This window comes from Trachypithecus francoisi, unplaced genomic scaffold, assembly GCF_009764315.1.
Source record: "Trachypithecus francoisi isolate TF-2019V2 unplaced genomic scaffold, Tfra_2.0 Lachesis_group5, whole genome shotgun sequence".
In the NCBI taxonomy this organism is placed as follows: domain Eukaryota; kingdom Metazoa; phylum Chordata; class Mammalia; order Primates; family Cercopithecidae; genus Trachypithecus; species Trachypithecus francoisi.
In genome coordinates this window covers 62435032-62453937 of record NW_022681470.1, presented here as the reverse complement: position 1 = coordinate 62453937, position 18906 = coordinate 62435032, and the positions used below count along the sequence as shown (strand labels likewise).

The window sequence follows — 18906 nt, the reverse complement described above, 5'->3', positions numbered from 1 at the left end:
AATTCAGCTCTCTCTTTCCATCAAGTTCTGTCGACCTGTATGCCGCCATCACTGGGAGCCAGGGTTGTGTCTTCTCCAAAGTTTGACTCCCCTGAGGGTGGGTGTTCACCCTCTTCTTCCCAGTTACCCTCTTCCTCCCAGCAACTCTCAGCACTGCCCCCATCTCCCACCAACAACCCACCCGGCCACACCCCGTGCAGTTCTCTATGGACCACTTAGTCCAGCAAAGTACTGGTCACAATAGCAGGCATGATGTGCAAAGAGGATCCTGAAGGTCCCCCAGACCTGAGCCCTTTAGCTGCTAGAGGTCTAAAGAGTTCTGGGGGAAGGGTTGGGGTGGCAGGGAGGGTGCCAGAACCGGGCAGTCGTTGGGCCAGGAGAAATTTACCAACTTGTGTCCAAGGGCTTGAATGTGTCAACAGCCAGTAAATCTTACTGACCAAGGCCAATAAACTGAATGTCAGCTTGGCCAACACCCTCGGGACATGATTGGGTTCAAACCTCATTTCACCTCTGATACTGACACATGAAGGTCCCTGCTCTGGCACACCCCAGGAGGCAAGAGGGGAAAAGGGGGAGGGAAGGGAAGAGTGCATCAGAGCTGGCCAGCTGCACCTCCTCTCCAGCTGAAATATGGGAGGTCAAGAGCAGTGGAAGGTCTCAGGGCAAACACAGAAGCTTGCCAGAAATACAAGTCGAGCCCTAGGGAAGATGAGGCCTGATCTCTGCTGGCCTCTTCCCACGCCAGAGCCCTCCAAGCAGGCAGGGTATCCCCTACCGAGAACACTGTGGACGAGCAGTGTGAGCTTTCTGCCCACCCCCACGGCCCTGTCCCCAACCATGAAAGCTTTCTTCTTCAAGCTCTCCAGCTCCTCCTGCCCTCTGGCCTTAGGGGAGGAGCACAGGGCTGGGGGAGGGGGGCTACTCTCCTTTCCCTCAGGGCAGAGAGGCAGGGAGGGGAGCTGATGTCTGTCCTTCTTAGACTTGCAGCTCGGTCCTCTTGGCAGAGACACCCCCATAGAGGACGCCCTGCTGGCTACCCAATGAGACCCATGCAACTGCTTCTTCCTGCAGACCCTCCTTTCTCCCTCCTGCCCTGAAAACCCAGAGCAGCACTGTCCCACCTCCCCTCCACTTCCCTTCATGGTTTCCTACATGCTCAGTGCAGCCCCCCATCATCCTGCTCTGCACACACTGCCCTTGAGTCCTCACAAGGGCTTCTGCCCATGCCAGCAAGAAGGCACCACGGGATCAGCCCTGTGATGGGCCGCGCTGCACCCACTCCCAGCTGTTACCCATGCACCAGGCACAGCCCACTCCTGGAGGATGCTCAGCCCTGCCACTGGCCAGCACCTGGTTGCCAAGGCGACCAGGCCTTTCCCGAATCCTCCTGGTTTAAGGGATTATGGGTCAGTAACATGTTGGCTTTGCTTAATGATCACATCCTTCTGTCCTCAGCCAGCCTGGAAAGGGTCCTCTGTCTGGCAGCGCATACTCCTGGCTGCCCCCAAACACAGCTCAGTGGTGGCCCTCCAGTCACCCTGATCCCAGCCGAGATTCATGGCTGGGTATGAACAGGCTCTCCATTTCTTCAGCGAGCTGGCATCTCTCAGAGTGGAGGCCTTGGGTCTGCAGTGCTAGGAAGGTCCATCTCTCAGTGGGCCCTGAAGTCTCACTCAGTTCCACTCAACAAACGAACTGGCCAGGCATGGTGGCTCATGCCTATAATCCCAGCACTTTGGGAGGCTGAGGCAGGTGGACCACTTGAGGTCAGGAGTTTGAGACCAGCCTGGCCAACATGGCGAAACCCTGTCTCTACTAAAAATACAAAAAAAATTACAAAAAAAAAAACCAAACCCCCCCCCCAAAATTAGTGGGGCATGGTGGCAGGTGCCTGTGATCCCAGTTACTTGGGAGGCTGAGGCAGGAGAATCGCTTAAACCCTGGAGGTGGAGGTTGCAGTGAGTGGAGATTGCGCCACTGCACTCCAGCCTGGGCGACAGAGCAAGACTCTGTCTCAAAAAACAAACAAACAAAAAAACTGAACACCTAATATGCACCGGCATTGTGCCAGGCATGAGGGTTTCAGAGGCAAGTAAAGGGTGGTCCCTATTCTCAAGGAACTCAGGGGCTAGTGATGCCTCCTTTGATGAGAAGGTAGCTGAAAGCACTTCCTCTTTGGCTTCCTTGGCAAAGCCCACCAGCCTTGGACTTTCCTGTCTCCCCATCCCTAAACTCCTTCCTGTCAGTCATCTTCAGCTGCTCCTCCATGGCTCTGTGCAATGTCTCAGGTCTGCTGTCTGCAGGACTCTTGCAGATAGGAAGCTTCCAGAGGGCAGTCACCAAGCCTCACACTTGTGTATAGCATCCAGGCCACTGGAGGCTTCGTGATGGTGGCAGGAGGTATGGGTCCTAGTGACAAGAGGACCCAGACACTCCTACCTGGTGACTCCCATTTCCAAGTAAGATAGGAGAGTGGAGATGGCCCTCTGTACAGATCAATTATTTTCTTTTTTCTTTTTTTTTTTTTTTTGAGATAGAGTCTCACTCTGTCACCCAAGCTGGAGTGCAGTGTCATGATCTTGGCTCACTGCAACCTTCCAGGCTCCAGCAATTCTCGTGCCTCACCCTACAGGCCTGCACCACCACACCCAGCTAATTTTTGTGTTTTCAGTAGAGACAGGGTTTCGCCATGTTGGCCAGGCTGGTCTTGAACTCCTGACCTCAAGTGATCTGCCTGCCTCGGCCTCCCAAAGTGCTAGGATTACAGGCATGAGCCACTGCACTCAGGCAACTATTTTCAAAGATAGCTGAGCATTAGAATCACCAGGGAGCATTGTAAAAAAATTCAGATTCCCAGGTCTTACCCTGAGATTCTGGAACTGAGGTTCTGAGAATGGTGTCTGGGAAAATGCATTTGAAGAAACATCTCCAATGATGTACACCTGGAGTTGTGACCAGGAAACATCTAAGGTCCAGGTCAGGGACAATTATCTGCCCAGGCTTCCAGACTACCCTCCTGTGCTGAAGCAGGGGATCCTCAGAGCAGGGGAGGGAAGCAGGAGGCCCCCCACAGGAGAGGAAGTCTCTCTGTCCTGGAAGCTGGCGCATCTGCACGGCACCCACCAATGTCCCCGATGTCCCCGATGTCCCCGTGCTTTGTCATGGTTGTTCTCTGGGGGTGAGGAGAGGCGGCCACTTGGCTCCCTGAGGTCTGAGCTCTGCCAGGAGGGAGACCAGCCACACCCCTTTCTAAAAACAGGGCTTCCCCATAAAACCGTCCTGCAGTCCGGGATTTATGGGATGGCCTGTTGGATTTGCGGCTCAGGAATCTACAAGTAGCAGCCATAAATCTCACACCCTTGCTCTTGATTGTAGGCTGAGGAGAGGGGAGCTCATTAAAAGCCTCCGGGAAGGAGGCCCCCCATTTCTGCAAGACAAAGGAGATTCAGCCCTGAGTCACACCTGCTCTCCCCAAGGTTCAGTGAGGAGCAAGGAGCCACCAGCCTGTGCCTGGGGTGGGGTGAACGGCAGGGAGATGGAGGGAGGGTGAGGCCAGAGGCAGCTGACTGGAGCAAGAATGTGGGGCCAAGCAGTGCAGGCGATGGAGACCAGCTGTTCTCCACCCGCAGGAGAGGAGCCCGAGAGGAAGTGCCTGTCAGTAGCAGGAGGGATGGAGGTCAGATGTAGGATGGACTTCCTGATGGAGGGATGAAGGTCAGATGTAGGATGGACTTCCTGATGGAGGGATGGAGGTCAGATGAAGGATGGACTTCCTGATGGTGACAGGGGAGCAGGCGGTGGGGGTGGTGACCACAGCAGAGTAGATGTCTCTCTCTGCTGGGGACAATTGGGGCATTGAACCCAGCAGGGTCTTGGGTGTGACAGGGCAGACTGGGCAGTGAATAGTCTGTTGTTCCCTAGGTCAAGACACAAGATGCCTCTGTCATTTTTCCCTTGGGAGAGTCAGCTCCTCAGATTTGGGGGTTGAGGGGGAAGGGAGACAGGAAAAAGGCCTGTCACCTTAGTGCTGTCTGCCCCTCACCCCCAAGTGGGGACAGAAGGACTCAGTATGACCAGCCTGAGGCCAGCCCAGGGCCAGGCACAGCACAGCCTTTGTCCCCAGGCCAAGGAGCCATCTGGGGCTGTCCCCGTGCAACTGGTGCCAGGGGAAGAGGGCAATGGGCATCCAGGGATGCTGGCCTGGCAGTGGGGGTGGGGGAAGTAGGAGCAGAGTCCCACTGAGGAGCTGCAGGGTGGGCAGGCAGACCCCAGCCAGCCTCCCCTCCCACTTCCCTGCCCAGGTAAGTCATAAAGCTCTCAGCCCGCTCCAGTTGCTTCCTTCCAGGGACACAGCAGCCGGCCCAGAACTTCCTGCTGGTGCCAGAGCCATGAGTGGCACAGAAGGAGGAAGGAGGAGCCAGGCTGGGAGGAAAGCCAGCACTTGCCAGAGGCCACTGTGCACCCAGTGAGCAGGGCTGGCCTCCCAGAATGTTAGCAGGGGAAGATGCTCACACACCCTCCATCCCCATCCCTTGCCCAGTGAAGATGCTGAGTCTCCAAGAGGGGAAATGACTTGCTCAAGATCACGCAGCAGTTTCCTGGTTGTTGTGAAGTGCACAAACGTGACCATATTGCTCCTTTCTTCTCCTGCCTGGAGACCCCCCCACCCTTGCCCCTTCCCTGTGGCCTAGGCTTGACTGTTTTCTCCCACTCTGAATTGCATGCCAAACAAACCCAAACTCTGGTGCTACCACTAGCAGGCTGTGGACTCGCAATAACATTATAAAACCCCTCTCACTCCTGGCTCCAATCATTCATTCAACAATTATTGAACACCTGCTGCATGCCAGGCACTGTTGCAGACCCTGAGAATCCACAGATGAATGAAACAGATATTAATTCCTTTCCTAATACCTTCCATCAGGGGCAGGGAGGTGCAGACAATACACAGAATGAATACACACTATGATGGATGGTGACAAGTGAAATGATGGGAATTCATGCAGGAAAGAGGGAAGGTATGGGAAGTGCAATTGCAAGTTTAAGCAGGGTGGTCAGGAAGGCCTCTCCGAGAAGCAGGTGACATCTCAGGAGAAATCCAGAGTAGGTGTAAGGTGATGGGGTCAGTCACGCAGGGTCTGGGAGAAGCAGGTCAGCAAGGGAACAGCAGGGGCAAAGGTCCTGAGGCAGAAGTGAGTCTGGTTCACTGCAGGATGATGATGTGGCTGGAGAGGATGCTGGATGGGAGCGCAGAGCAGCTGTATTGGGCCTCGAGGGGTAAGGAGGGTTTGATCAGATGACTGACATGATCTCACTGAGGCTTTAACACGCTGCTGTGTTGAGAACAGACAAGGGGAGCAATGGGAGAGCAGGGAGCCTGGGCAGGAGGCTGCTGCTGAGGCCCAGGGGAGAGAGCTTGGTGGTGGCTGGGACCAGTGTGGAGCAGTGGAGGTGGTGAGAAGTGACTGGATTCAGGCTATATTTTGAAGGTGGAGCCAAAGAGCTTTGCAGATGGATTGCATGTTGTGGGTGAGAAAAGAGTCAAGCATGACTCTGCAGGGTTTTGGCCAAGCAGCCGGAGTGGAGGGATGGAACAGTCACTGGAGGAGACAAGGCATTCTGGGAGTAATGGTTTCAGTGGGAAGACCAGGAGTTGGATGTTGAGCAGGTGACATTTTCAATGTCCAGTGGTATCTTAGTGGACATGCTGGGTGAGCCAACACAACACACCGCTGGCACAGGGAAGATGTCCAGCAAAGCTTGGCTCTCATCTCTCAAGTTCCTGCCCAGATAAAAAGAGTCCTCATATAAACTTCATCAAACATCCATGCAGACTTCCTTATTGAAAAGTGCTTCCGGATTCCAGGATAGAAGAGGGCCAGGAGACAGGGAGCAGGATCATCTCTTGGCAGATGTGAGGGGGAGAAGGGCCAGGGAGGCAGGGTCCCCCCTCCTTAGACAACTGCAGGGCCACTCAGGGTGGGGCCCGTGCAAGGCAGGGAACCTCGGCTCCTGGCCGACAATCTCCATCTTCTATCTTAGGAGGAAAGAAAGCTCCACAGAGCAGGCCCGGCCAGCTCCAGGGCCCCAGTGTCCAGACAGGGCAGATTCCCAGCCCACTGACTGCTGGGACAACCTGTCCCAGGCCCCAGACCTAACACCTGCCCTGGGGCTGGACCCCTGAGAGACCTTGACCCAGAGACCATGGAGGTGCAGAAGGAGGTTGGTGGAGCATCCTGGGAATCTGGGATGCTGTAGACTGGAGAGTGGGAAAGCCAGCTTCACTTCTTAAGCTCCTGGGGCCAGGACTGGAGTCTCCTCTCAGCAAACCTCTTCAAGATGCCTCTTTGCCCTCCTCTTGAACAAAGCCCCGATTCCCCAGCCTGCACCTAAAGGCCATTCGAGATCTGGGGCCCCTTCCTCTCTGGCTTTGCCCCTCCTCATTGCCCCCTGCATGCTGTACAAGTCCCTGGGGCCTTCAGGAGCTTCCCGGAACTCACCCCACACCCCCAGGACCACCAGGTGCCCCTCCTTCAATGGGGCATGACTTTTTACCCGTCTCCCTCACCTGGAGCGCTTTGGTCTCTATGCCTGGTGCTGGTGGCATACAGCAGGCACGTGTCTGCTTTACAGGCACATATAGAGCCTCTGCTGTGTTCCAGGCACATGTTAGATGATCCCCAAGTCCCTCTTTTTGTTTTGTTTGCTTTTCTTTTCAATCTTGGTCTCTGTGGGCCCAGGGGCGGGGGTTGGGGGATGTAACTTGCGGCTGCCCACTATCTGAAGCCCAGAGGGTCTGCCCCTCAGTCACGAAGGCTGACCACCAGCCAGGATCCCTATGACACCCTGTCTCCCAGTCCCTGCCCCTGCCTCGGTCACTCAGCCACTTTGGGCCTTGGATGAATTTCAAAGAACTAGAGGCCATGGCTGACCAAGTTTGCAGTCGTCATGAGCTAGGACCTCAGAGACCTCATAGAGAGGTCTCCTCCCAGGAAGAACTGTGCCTGCTGGGAGCCTGCAGATACCATCTCTTCCTTCATCCTCCAGCTGACCCTGTTCTGGACAGCTGGAGGCCTTAGTTTCCAAGAGCCTGGGACAAACCTCAGGGGAAGCCAGTCACCGCTTAGGTGCCTGGAACTGTGGCGGCATCAACGTCAGAAGCCTTGGGGCCTCCTCACAACCTTGCCCTGCCCCAGCCTGGGTAAGAGAGGCTGCAGGCCTGAAATCTTCAGGGTGGTCAGAAATGAGCATAGCCAGGCCTGCAGTCACCCTGCCAATGAACAGATGCTCTGGACAGTCCCGGAGCTCCAGGAGGATTCCCACAGCCTGTTTGGAATGCAGGGAGTAGGCAGGGAAGGCCTTCCGGGAGCAATTTGGGCAAACCTGTTGGATGTCTGCTCAGGAGGCAAAGTGGGGATGAGGGTCACCTGTGCTCCAGACAAATGCACTGTTGTCTCCTAGAGTCTCACTCCAACCAGAAATGTCTTGCAGTGAGGAACACACGGTGTCTAGCCCTGCTCTCCAAAATTCTCTGCAGTTTGGGGTCATGGAAGAAACCCCACTTAGTAGCTGTGACCTGGGAAGACACCCTATGCCTCAGTTTCCTTGCTGCTAACTGAGAATAATACTTGGCCTCCAATCCAACCACCATAAGCGTCCTAGACTTAACTTTTTCAACTGCTTTCTGATGGTGTCGCTTGCCCATTTAAAATCCTTCGCCGGGCGCGGTGGCTCAAGCCTGTAATCCCAGCACTTTGGGAGGCCGAGATGGGCGGATCACGAGGTCAGGAGATCGAGACCATCCTGGCTAACATGGTGAAACCTCGTCTCTACTAAAAAATACAAAAAACTAGCCAGGTGAGGTGGCGGGCACCTGTAGTCCCAGCTACTCGGGAGGCTGAGGCAGGAGAATTGTTTGAACCTGGGAGGTGGAGCTTGCAGTGAGCTGAGATGGCACCGCTGCACCCCAGCCTGGGCGACAGAGCGAGACTCCGTCTCAAAAAAAAAAAGGAAAAAAAAATCCTTCAAAGCGGCTGGGGCGGTGGCTCACGCCTGTAATCCCAGCACTTTGGGAGGTCGCGGCGGGCAGATCACCTGAGGTAGGGAGTTCAAGACCAACCTGGCCAATATGGTGAAACCCTGTCTCTACTAAAAATACAAAAATCAGCCGGGCATGGAGGTGCACGCCTGTAATCCCAGCTACTTGGGAGGCTGAGGCAGGAGTATCGCTGGAACCCAGGAGGCGGAGTTTGCAGTGAGCTGAGATGGCACTACTGCACTCCAGCCTGGGTGTTGCAGCGAGACTCCATCTCAAAAAAAAAAAAAAAAAAAAATCCTTCAACGCTAACACTGCCTTCAGGAAAAAGTCCAAACTCCAGGGGCTGGCAGACCAGGCCTTTGTATTTGGATCCCTGTCTTCTTGAGTCTCAGCTGTCACCCCTCCCCAAAGGGTCTGGTTTTATCAGATGTACCTGGCATTCCCAGAGCAAACTCCACTCACACCCCACGGCTTTGCAATCATTTGGCCTGGGATGCCCTTCCTCAATTTTCCCCTTGGTAAAACCACTCCCAAACTCAACTCACGGGTCACTTCCCCTGGGAGGCTGTGCATGACCACACCTTCTTCCTCTAGGTAGAGTAAGATCCTTCCTCCTTGTCCATTCCAGAGCAGCCAGCACACACTCATAACTGCACTGTGAGATCCTTCAGGACAAGAACAGGGCCTTAACATTTTTGCTCCCCTGGTGCCTCACACAGAGTAAGGAGCCCACCAGGTACTCAGCATTTGTGGAACGCATGAACAAGTGACTGAATGAGGCCATCGAGCCACTGTTTCTTGACGACTTGCTTAAGCCTCTTTCCTCTATAGATATAGACACACGAGATCCCTCAAGGACAAAGACAGTATCTTAGTCACCTTTAAGATCCGGGACACACTGCCACCTGCAATAAATGTTGGTGCCTTTCCTTCCCCTTTCAGGCAGGCCAGGGACCTGTTTCTAGATGTATCTTCTCATCAGGCCAGCTCCTGTCCTAGTTGGGACTTGAGCGTGAACGGAGTGGGCCTGGCCCTGTCCTCTTTCTGGGCACACTAGAGCAAGCCTAGACTGTCTAATCACCCAGCCCCAGACTTCCCAGGACATGCTTCCTCCTCAGTTTTCTTGGGTCTCAGAGGGAACAGGAATACAGGGATTGGTACCCCAAGCAGATGGAGTGGGGACTAGGGAGAGACCAACAACGTGCTACTCATTCTGCCATGGAGACCTCCGCATCTCCTCTAGCCTGAAACTCCACTGTCCCCAGCCAGGTGATGGTCCCTATTCTGTGCTCCCACAGCTTTCTGACGTCCCAAGGCAGGGCACTTGGCTCCCTGTCCTGTAACTGTTTACTTGTCATTTTCCTAGTTTGCCTGTGAGCTTTTTAAGGGCAAGCACTATGGTGTGACTCGTCACTGCACCCCCAGAGCCTGACCCAAGGCCTAAGACAGAGTGAGCCCCCAAATGACTAGCAAATGATATATGAAAGCTGGACTCTAGGCCTCAGCTGAAACCTGACCCTCCTCCTCTAGCCAGCATGTGGCCCGACAGCAGTGGGAGATGGGCTGGGGCAGTGGAGGCAGTGTCCTGCCCAGCAATTACTCCCCCAGTGAGTTCTGTGGAGGTTTTGGGGTTGGAGGCGCCATCCTACATTGAGGAGTGGACTGGAATGAGAAAAACCCGAATGAGAAGTTCCTCCTGCAACATGCATTGAGCTAGGGCCTCCAGAGCTGTGGGGATGGGGTTTGGAGGGGCCTGTGGCCCTCTTCCTGGCTCTGTCACTCAGGGAAGATTCTCAGAGCCTTGCAGGGCAGGTGCACTACTCAGGCTCAGATGTTGGCCTTGACTCCTACAGATGACCCTTCCTGACCCCACACGACCTCACGTCTAGCCCCTCTGTGTGGCTCCACTTCAGTCCTACTAATGTCCACCCTGCTGCTCTCTGGCTTCCTGAGGCTCAAGGAATAGAGGTATACTGCATCTTCTGGTATTTTCCTTTTGACCCTTTTTGGGGGCCCAGCTAAAGCTGGTCTGCACTCTCTGAAGAGGCTCAGGATGTCCAAGTGATAAGATGGGACAAGGAGCTCTTCTGTCAGTTCTGGTCCTGGGCGTACAGAACATCCCAGATCAGAGACTAGAGCATGGGGCAAGGGGCCAGGATAGGCCTGGCCTCCATCTCCCACATCCTCCTGCCTCCAGAGAAAGCCCACCTTACTCTCCCAGCCAGAGGAGCCCTCTCTGCTCCTTTTAGCAGCCCTCTTTAAAGACCCTTGAGGAAGGTCCTTCCCCAACTGTCTTGTGTTTCTGAGATCCCAAAGTCTGGAACCTTTCCTTAGGTCTTCCTTAAAACCCAGAGGAAACAGCTTCTGTTTCCTCTCCACTTGCTCTGGCACAGAAACTGACGCCTACCATCTTTTATACAATAAATTGGAGAAGAAATGAAGAGTGTCAAATCCACCCACCCAGTAGCCCTCTCTCAGCCAGACATCCCGTGTCCAGCTCTCCTGCTGGCCTGTCATGGGACCTTCAGTCCTGTCTCTGGGTTTCTCTCCATGCCCAACTTTGGCAACAGAGCTGCAGGGGCCTTTGAGCCTGGCATCCCTGGGGACCTCTCAGTCTCATGAGGAGGGAGGGAATGGGGAGGATTTCCCAGCATCTCTAAACTGTATTCCTATTTATACTCCACCCCCACCAGGCTGGCCCACACCACCCAGTGCCCACATTCTGACAGGAACCCCTGGCTGGTCATCTCCATCCTTCCTCATTCCAATCTGAGAGACTGGCTTTAAAAAGCAGCTTCATGTCACCGCCAAGAACTCCACTGGGCTCCTCTGACCAGCTCCCAGTTTCTGGTCACTTGGATTGCCCCACGTCTCCCTCCCACCAGGCTGGGCCCAGGAGGCCTCCTTGGCCTGCATGGCCTCCCCCAGGCCTCTGAACATCTCATAGTTGTTCAATTGTTCTCTAAATGTCCTTTATCAGTGTCACTCACTCACCAGGGTTCAGCCCCCTCAAAGTCACTCACTCATTTCACAAGCACCTGCTCAGCACCAGGCACTGTCCTGGGCCCTGGGCCTCGGATTCCACTCCCTTGGCAGCCTGGGTCTCCTCCTGCTTCTTCCTTCCCCCTGGGTCTGGTGGACTCACTTCCTCTACCTGTCTCTTGAATGTCAACACTCCCACAATTCCCTCTTTGGCCCTTTGCTCTTCCCCTCTAGGCATGCTTCCTGGGTGACATCATCCCCTCCCGAAGTGGAAACCACCACCCGCGTGCTGATGACTCCAGATCTGTAGCCATGGCCCCACCAAGCCCGTCAGCTCCAGATGCTTGGGTCCAGCTGCCTGCTGGGCACCCTGCCTGGGTGTCCCCCAAGGGTTCAGTTTGAGATGTGTGTGTGTGTGTGTGTGTTTTCTTTTGGAGATGGAATCACCCAGGCTGGAGTGCAGTGGCGCGATCTTGGCTCACTGCAACTTCTGCCTTCTGGGTTCAAGCAATTCTCCTGCCTCAGCTTCCCGAGTAGCTGGGACTACAGGCGGATGACACCACACCCAGCTAATTTTTTGTATTTCAGTAGAGATGGGGTTTCACCATATTACCCAGGCTGGTCTCGAACTCCTAAGCTCAGGTAATCTGCCCGTCTTGGCATCCCAAAGTGCTAGGATTATAGGTGTGAGCCACCACACCTGGCCGAGATGTGTCTTTAAAGTGAAGAGGACAGATGTGTACAGTTTGTAAAAGCTGTACGTATGCAGGATATACACATGTGTCACTGGCATGCACATATAAACACAGCACACTGATAACCCAGAAGGCAGTAAGTCAAAACACCAGCAGTAGTTATTCCTGGGTGGTAGAATTATGGGTGATTTTAATGTCTTCTTTTTACTTATCTGCATCTTCTAATATTTCCATAATGAACATTTATTGCTTACATAAGAAGAAAAGGCAAACACTTATTTTTAAATGAAAAGAAAGTACTTTTAGATTGAGATCCCGGAGCAGTTTAGTGCAAAGTCTGGAGAGAGCTATGATTATCTTGAGCAGGGGTCAGCAAACCTTTTCTGTAAGAGGCCAGACAGCCACTATTTTAGGCTTTGCGGGCCATCATCTCTGTTGCAACTCTGCAACTCTGCCTTTGTAGCACAAAAGCACCCACGGGCAAGATGTAAATGAATGAATTTGGCCTCGCACCAGTAAAACTTTACTATGAACACTAACATTTGAATTTTACAAAATTTTTAAGGGTCACAAAACTTTATTTTCTTCTTTTGACTTTTTGTCGACCACTTAAAAATGTAAAAATCATTCTTAGCTCATGGGCCATACAAAAACAGGCAGGACTCGGCCAAGAGCTATGGTTTGCCAAGCCCTGGCCCTGAGCATCCCGGGCCTATGTAGTGTTTGAATTCAGCATCCATTTCTTTGTGAGGTACTTCTTCTCCTCCTAGTTGACAGGGCTGAAGCATTCCAGGATTTCCTTGCCCATCTGAGCACGGCAGGGACCAGTACCCAGGTGTCAGCTGGGGGAAGCCCCTGGCTCTACAGTTTGGAGGAACAGGAGGCTGAGCCCCTCTTGGGGCCCCAGCACACAGCTTGCCTCGTTAGCAGCACTGGCAAAAGTCAGAGACTCAGACCAGCAGCCTGGGAAGGGGCTTTGGAAATCCCCTGGTCTGCGCCCTGCTTCAGGCAAAGAAGGCAAGACTCAGAAAGGTGAGCAATCTGCCGGAGGCCACTGAGGGTGATGGGGCAGAGCTGGGACCGCACTGTGGGCTTCTGACTTTGTACAGGGTTGGAAGGGACTGCATGGGTCTGCGTAGAGATGGCACTCTCTTTACTGGGTACCACAGTCAAGAAATTCACAGCCTCCCCAAGGGCCACCTTCCTTGGAGAAGGAGCCATGCCAGGTTTGGCATCCACACAGAACACGGCGCCCAGCCCAGCCACAGCAGGGGATGCTGCCAGTTGCGCTCCATGGCAAGATCAGGGAGGGGCTCTGTGACCCCTTTCCTGGGCTCATCCCATGCTGCAGGCAGAGTTGGGAGCCAGCGCTGCTTCTGTCAAGAGTGATGACCTCTAGCATAACATCTACCACCCACCTGCTTCTAGGCAGTGGGTCCTGCCAGGATGTGGGAAGGACAGCCCTGTCCCCTCCTGGGCTGGTCTCCCCACATCCTGGGGTGCTGGATGGCTGGGGCCAGAGAAGAGAAGAAGGTCTGGTTCCTGAGAAGCTTCCCCAGGCAGAAAAGGGCAGGCTTCTTTAGGAAGAAAGTTCTGAGGGCAGTAATCATTCCGGAGCTCTGTCTGAATTTCCCTCAATAATAAGATGGGGAACAGTGTTCAGAGTGAGGGAGGGTAGACTTTTTTTTTTTTTTTGAGACAAAGTCTCACTCTGTCACCCAGACTGGAGCGCAGTGGCGCAATCTTGGTTCACTGCAACCTCCGCCTCCGCTGGTTCAAGCGATTCTCATGCCTTAGCTTCTGGAGTAGCTGGGATTACAGGCGCCTGCCACCACGCCTGGCTAATTTTTGTATTTTTAGTAGAGATGGGGTTTCACCATGTTGGCCAGGTTGGTCTTGAACTCCTGACTTCAGGTGATCCACCCACCTTGGCCTCCCAAATTTCTGAGATTACAGGCGTGAGCCTCCATACCTGGCCAGAAACATTTTAAGAATAGAGTTCTCTTCCCAATTTGGGGACGGAGTCCTGATGTTTGCAGGGACCCTGACTTCAGAAAAAATATCAAGTGGGGCCAAAAGCACTGAGAACTACCAAATGTAGTCCACTAACTCTGCCACCACCCCTCGATAATGACATCAGGTAAAGCAAAGAGCTACTGGGTGGACATTATCTCACTGGAGTCCTCGTAAGCACATAAGATAATAGTATTATCCTCCCATTTTATAAAAGAGGAAACTAAAACCTGGATGAGCAAATTACTTAACCTAAGGCAACCAGTTACTGAGTGGAGGAGGTAGAATTTGAACTGACCCCAAAGTCCATAAACTGCCTCCACCCATGGTGGACAGGAGACATACACTTAACATGTAAATAATCATGGGTGCATCGGCCAGCCATTATTGGGTCATCTTGTCTACCCCGACCCCACCATTTCTAGGGAAGACTTTTATTTAATGGTGGGGGTAGGGAGGCTCAGAGGGTGGGATCATTATCAAGAGTTTCAGGAAAGAGGATCTCATCATAGTCCTTTCAAAAGTTCTGGCCCATGTCTCCCAGAGCAAGGTGTCCAGTCTCTCCAGGGTTACTCATGCTGTCAGGGAGCTTTGCTTCAAGACCTGTTTTTTTTTGTTTTTTGTTTTTTGTTTTTCTGTTTTTTTCGCCCAGGCTGGAGTGCAGCGGTGCGATCTTGGCTCGCTGCAACCTCCGCCTCCTGGGTTCAAACAATCCTCCTACCTCAGTCTCCCGAGTAGCTGGGATTACAGGCACATGTCACCAGGCCCAGTTAATTGTTGTATTTTTAGGAGAAACAGGGTTTCACCATATTGGCCAGGCTGGTCTCGAACTCCTGGCCTCAAGTGATCTGCCTGCCTTGACCTCCCAAAGTCCTGGGATTACAGGCGTGAGCCACCACACCCAGCCTAAGATGCTTTTCAAATTTTTTTTTGTGACAAGTTCTTATTCTGTTGCCCAGGCTGGAATGCAGTGATGCAGTCATGGATCACTGCAGCCTCAATCTCCTAGGCTCAAGCGATTCTCCCCCTCAGCCTCCCGAGTAGCTGGGACTACAGGCATGTGCCACCATACCTGGCTAATTTTTGTATTTTTTTGTAGGGATGGGGTTTTGCCATGTTGCCCAGTCTGGTTTCGAACTCCTGGGCTCAAGCAATCCACCCACCTCCCTTTTGAGTTTAAAGCCAAACCTCACACTTGCCTCACTACCCCTCCTCCTCTGCAGATGTAGCTGTGGAGATTCTAGGAGCAGATGGGCTCTCTTTCAGACAGGAGGTCTGGCGGAGATGCGCCCACGGCTTTTCCTCTTCCGGACTTGCTGCTGATCCACTGGCCAGCTCCAGCCAGGCCCAGCTACCAGCTCTGTAGTGTTCCTGGGTCCCAGACCCTCGGCCTGAGCTATTGTGAGCCCAGCCTGTGTGTGCATGTGCATGCACGTGTGTGTGTATAAGCAGCTGTGGGAGCCAGGACAAGATTAACCTTGGTCTGCTCCCACCCTTTGGATGTGGGAAAGTGCCCACTCAGCAGGGAATGCCTGGAGGGCAAAGGTGAAAAGTCCAGGGAAGGGGGCGGAAGGGGTTATGGTGGGACACAGGGCTGAGGAAGAGAAACGTGACTTATTCCCAAAGGTGGCCTAATCAGGTGGGCCTGGAACCAGGCTAGCCACTCACTTTGAACAACAGAGCAGAACAGGGACTGCAATTAATTAAGTACCAGGGGAGGGTCCTTCTACCTCAGGGGAAGAAGGTGCTGCCAGAGGCCCCTCAGAGCAGAAGGCTGCTGCCTCTCCAGCTCCCAGTGCCTGTCTCATTCATACCTGCCAGAAGGTAGGGCCCCCACAGCACAGATTCCTGGCCGCTCCTGGAAGATTTCCATCCAACCCATCGCCCTACCACCACCACCATTCTTACACAGAGCCCTCCTCCCTAACCTAGAAGAGCAGTAAAGATTCTGTCTAACTAAGGGCTTGGCCTGATGGGGCTGGGAAAATCTGCCTTGGTCTTTAGACTAGCCCTGGTACAATCACTAGGAAATTCCCTTTCCAAACAAGCACCACCAACCACTATAGCTACCGGTTATTTAGTCTCTGCTACATACCAGGCACTGTGCATTATTTCATTTAAATCTTATAACAGCCCTCTCTGTTATGATCCTCATTTTACAGATGAGGGAACAGATGCTGGGAGAAGTTCATGAGTGTGCTAGTGAAGGGAAGGTCACATAGCTACTATATGCTGGAGCTGGATTCCACCAAGGCCAGACGTTTGCCCTCCCCTTTAGGTCTCCAGCTTAGTTAGAGAAGAACAGAAGGAATCAGAGGACAAGTAGATGGAGATGCTGGACAAAAGTCCCAATAGGGTGATCCCAAAAAGTAGAGGCTTGGTTAGGGTAGGAACTGGGAAGAGTCAAGCTGGGCTCTGCCCTACAGTGTGGGACGCATTCCCCTGAGTGCAGGACAGCCCAAGTAGGCAGAGGACAGAGTCTGGGTCTGTAGAGGAAGCAAATGCACCCTGAAAGGCAGCTCCATGTCCTCTAGACCCGAGTGGGGGTTTGCAGGGCTGGCAGCCTGATCCCATGAGATCTCAGAACAAGAACCTACTTGCTCCTCAGATCTAGTGCCTTCTCTCCTGTGGCCCATGAAGAAGCCTGGCTCTGCCTAGTGCAGGACAGACAGATGGGAGCCTCAATACTTGGAGCACCACCCCCATTCTTCCTTCTCCTGAGGACTGATGCAGACCAGAGAACTCCAGAGTGGGCCGCAACCTCCCCATAATGGGGCAGGGGTTGACAGCAGAGGTTTGGCGTCAGAAGGAAGTGGGCTGGATCCCACCTCCGTGTGACCTTGGAAAAGCTGGCCTCAGAGACTCAGTTTCTTCACCTGTAAAATGGGGATGATAACAATATCTACTTCATAAAGTTGTGACACACTGCTTGGCACACAGTAGATATCCAACAAATGGTGGCCACTAAGGCTTGTCTACTCTGCCTCTGGCACACCCAATAAGTTTGGGAAGAACTTCTTCTGGCACGCGTGGAGAGCTTCTTCCATTCTCCTGGCAGGGCATGGGGAGAGTCCTGGAGACCCAGTGGGGAGAGTCCCGGGAACCGAATGGTCAGGTATACCCCAGATTAAGGATGGGGGAGGTCAGCCCCACTGGCTCCTCAGCTGCACAGGAGGTGGCTGGGACAGGGTAACCCGAGATAGTAGCTTTGCTGTGGCAAGGTGACCCTCTCTCTGGAACACCTTCAGGATGCAAACTCAGACCTGGAGCCAGTGTCGCCCTGTACTCCACCGACCCTCAGCACCCTCAGCACCATTTTCTCAGGCCCCTCCCAAGGCCAGGCTAAAGGCAGGGGATCTCTGAGGACGTGCCAGTCCACCAGGCGCTCCAGGCATCCTCTCAGGACAGTGTCCAGGAATGTGCCGCGTGCCCATGCCCGGGTGGGGAATGCCATGCGAACATGCCAAAGCTCCCCGGGTGCTGACACAGGAGGGGCAAGCCGGTGGTGTTAGTGAGTCACAGGGCCCAGGCCACAGTTGGGTAACTGCTGAGGGCTGGGCTGGGGTGGGGAGGAAGGGCAGACAGTAGCAAACAGCGCCGAAGAGGTTCCAGGGCCCCCACTCCCACAGTGTCAATCCTCCCACCCCGACTGCCAGGAGGTGCCCAGAGAGAAGGAAGAGAGGCGGCGCTGGTGCCTAAGAGGGCGCTGACCCTGCAGCACAGAAAACCCCTCACTGTCTCTGTGGCCCAACTCCCACCCAGCACAAGGTCTGCAGACACCTTCAGGGAATCCCCGCCCCCAACAGGGCGAAAACAGAGGCCTCCAGTCCGGACCTGATTTTGGATATCAGATTCCTGATGGTCTCCCCCAACTACAGCAGAATCCTCAAGGCACATCTCCTTAGCCCAACAGGTCACCGCCCACTACTCCCCCCTCCCCCCGCCCCCGCCCCCGCCTCTTTTCCCACTGCTGCATTAACCCTCTGGCGCCTGCCGAGGAGGGGTGGCGGGGGGCACTGCCCCTTCGGTCTTCCGGGGTGGAATGAGAGAAGAGGCAGCATTCTCCAGACCCCTGCCTCCCCCAGAACTGGGACCTGCAGGGCTTCACATGTCCTTCCACGTTCTTCCCAGGGCTCCGGCCTCCCACTCCCTGCCTGCCGCTCTGGAAAGTTCACCAGAGCCCAGGAAGCCCTTCCAGGCGGCGATGTGGCCCCACACTCTCGGGTCCTCTGGTCTCTGGAGACTCCTGACCCTTGCCCTTCCCAGAATGAAGGGAGCTTAGAAAGCGCCTGGTTCGGGACTGGGTGGAAAACTTTGCTTTGTAGGGTTCAGACGGGAGCCCAGGGGCCAAAGTGAGCCCAGATGGAGACTCCCTGAGGGGGCGCAGGGTCTTAGATTGCAAAATAGCCCTCCCTCTCCAGCACCTGGAACTTAGGAGTGGTCTTTCCAGGTTACCCCCCACCCCTCAACACACAACACAGTATCACACAGATCACACCTCGAGATCTCTGCTCTCCTCTCGCCGCTCCGGTATTTCCCTCCAACCTCTCGCCCCAGGGCAAAAGCAAAACTGCGCCTTTAAGAGCCGTTCCGCTTACCTTTGCTCCGTACACCCGGCGCCGCGGTGCCCCCTCCTCCGATCTCCCCTTCCTCCCCGGCGCACCGCCCGCGGGACTCACCGCGCGTGTCCTGGGGGCCGCGGTGCGCCCGCTCCCTCCCGCCACGGCCGGGGTGCCGCGGGGTTGGGTGCCGTGCCCTGCGCCCTGCTGGGGTCCCCGCCAGGGCACGGGGCAGCTTCCCCTGCTCCGGAAAGGTGAGCAGTTCCCCAGAGAAGCTGCAACCTGAGCTGGCGGAGGAGGAGGTAGAAGGGGAGGGGAAGGGAGGGAGTGGAGGAAGGTGGGGAAGAGGAGGGAGGAGGAGGAGGAGGAGGAAGAAGGAAAATGCCCGGCCCCCGCCAGAGTTTTTCACATGTACAAGTTGACTCCGCCCCCGGCCCTCCCGCCCTGCCCACAGCCGCTACCAATCCCCAGGGCTCCCTCTGCCCGGGTGCCCACCCCTTTCTCCCACTCTGGGAACCAGGGTCCAAGTGCCTCTTCCTGTTTCGTTTCTAAAGCTGGCCCTGAGAGCCTTGGCTAGGGGATGAGGCCTTCTGGACTGGATCACCCCAGGACACCA

At 54.5% G+C, this 18906-nt stretch overlaps 1 protein-coding gene across 5 annotated transcripts in view; it reads right to left on the bottom strand.

The window, feature by feature from the left end:
* The window catches only part of CDK18 (cyclin dependent kinase 18), a 28328-nt gene extending 9646 nt beyond the window's left edge, over positions 1–18682 (bottom strand). For 2 of the 5 annotated variants that reach the window (XM_033196757.1, XM_033196756.1), the window contains exon 1: positions 18330–18681. The gene's annotated coding sequence lies outside the window, so the exon portion shown is untranslated. Of the gene's footprint in view, positions 1–11064; positions 11372–18329 lie in introns of those variants that run through there. The other 3 variants (XM_033196755.1, XM_033196759.1, XM_033196758.1) reach the window with 3 other exon arrangements.
* Positions 18683–18906: the final 224 nt, after the last annotated feature.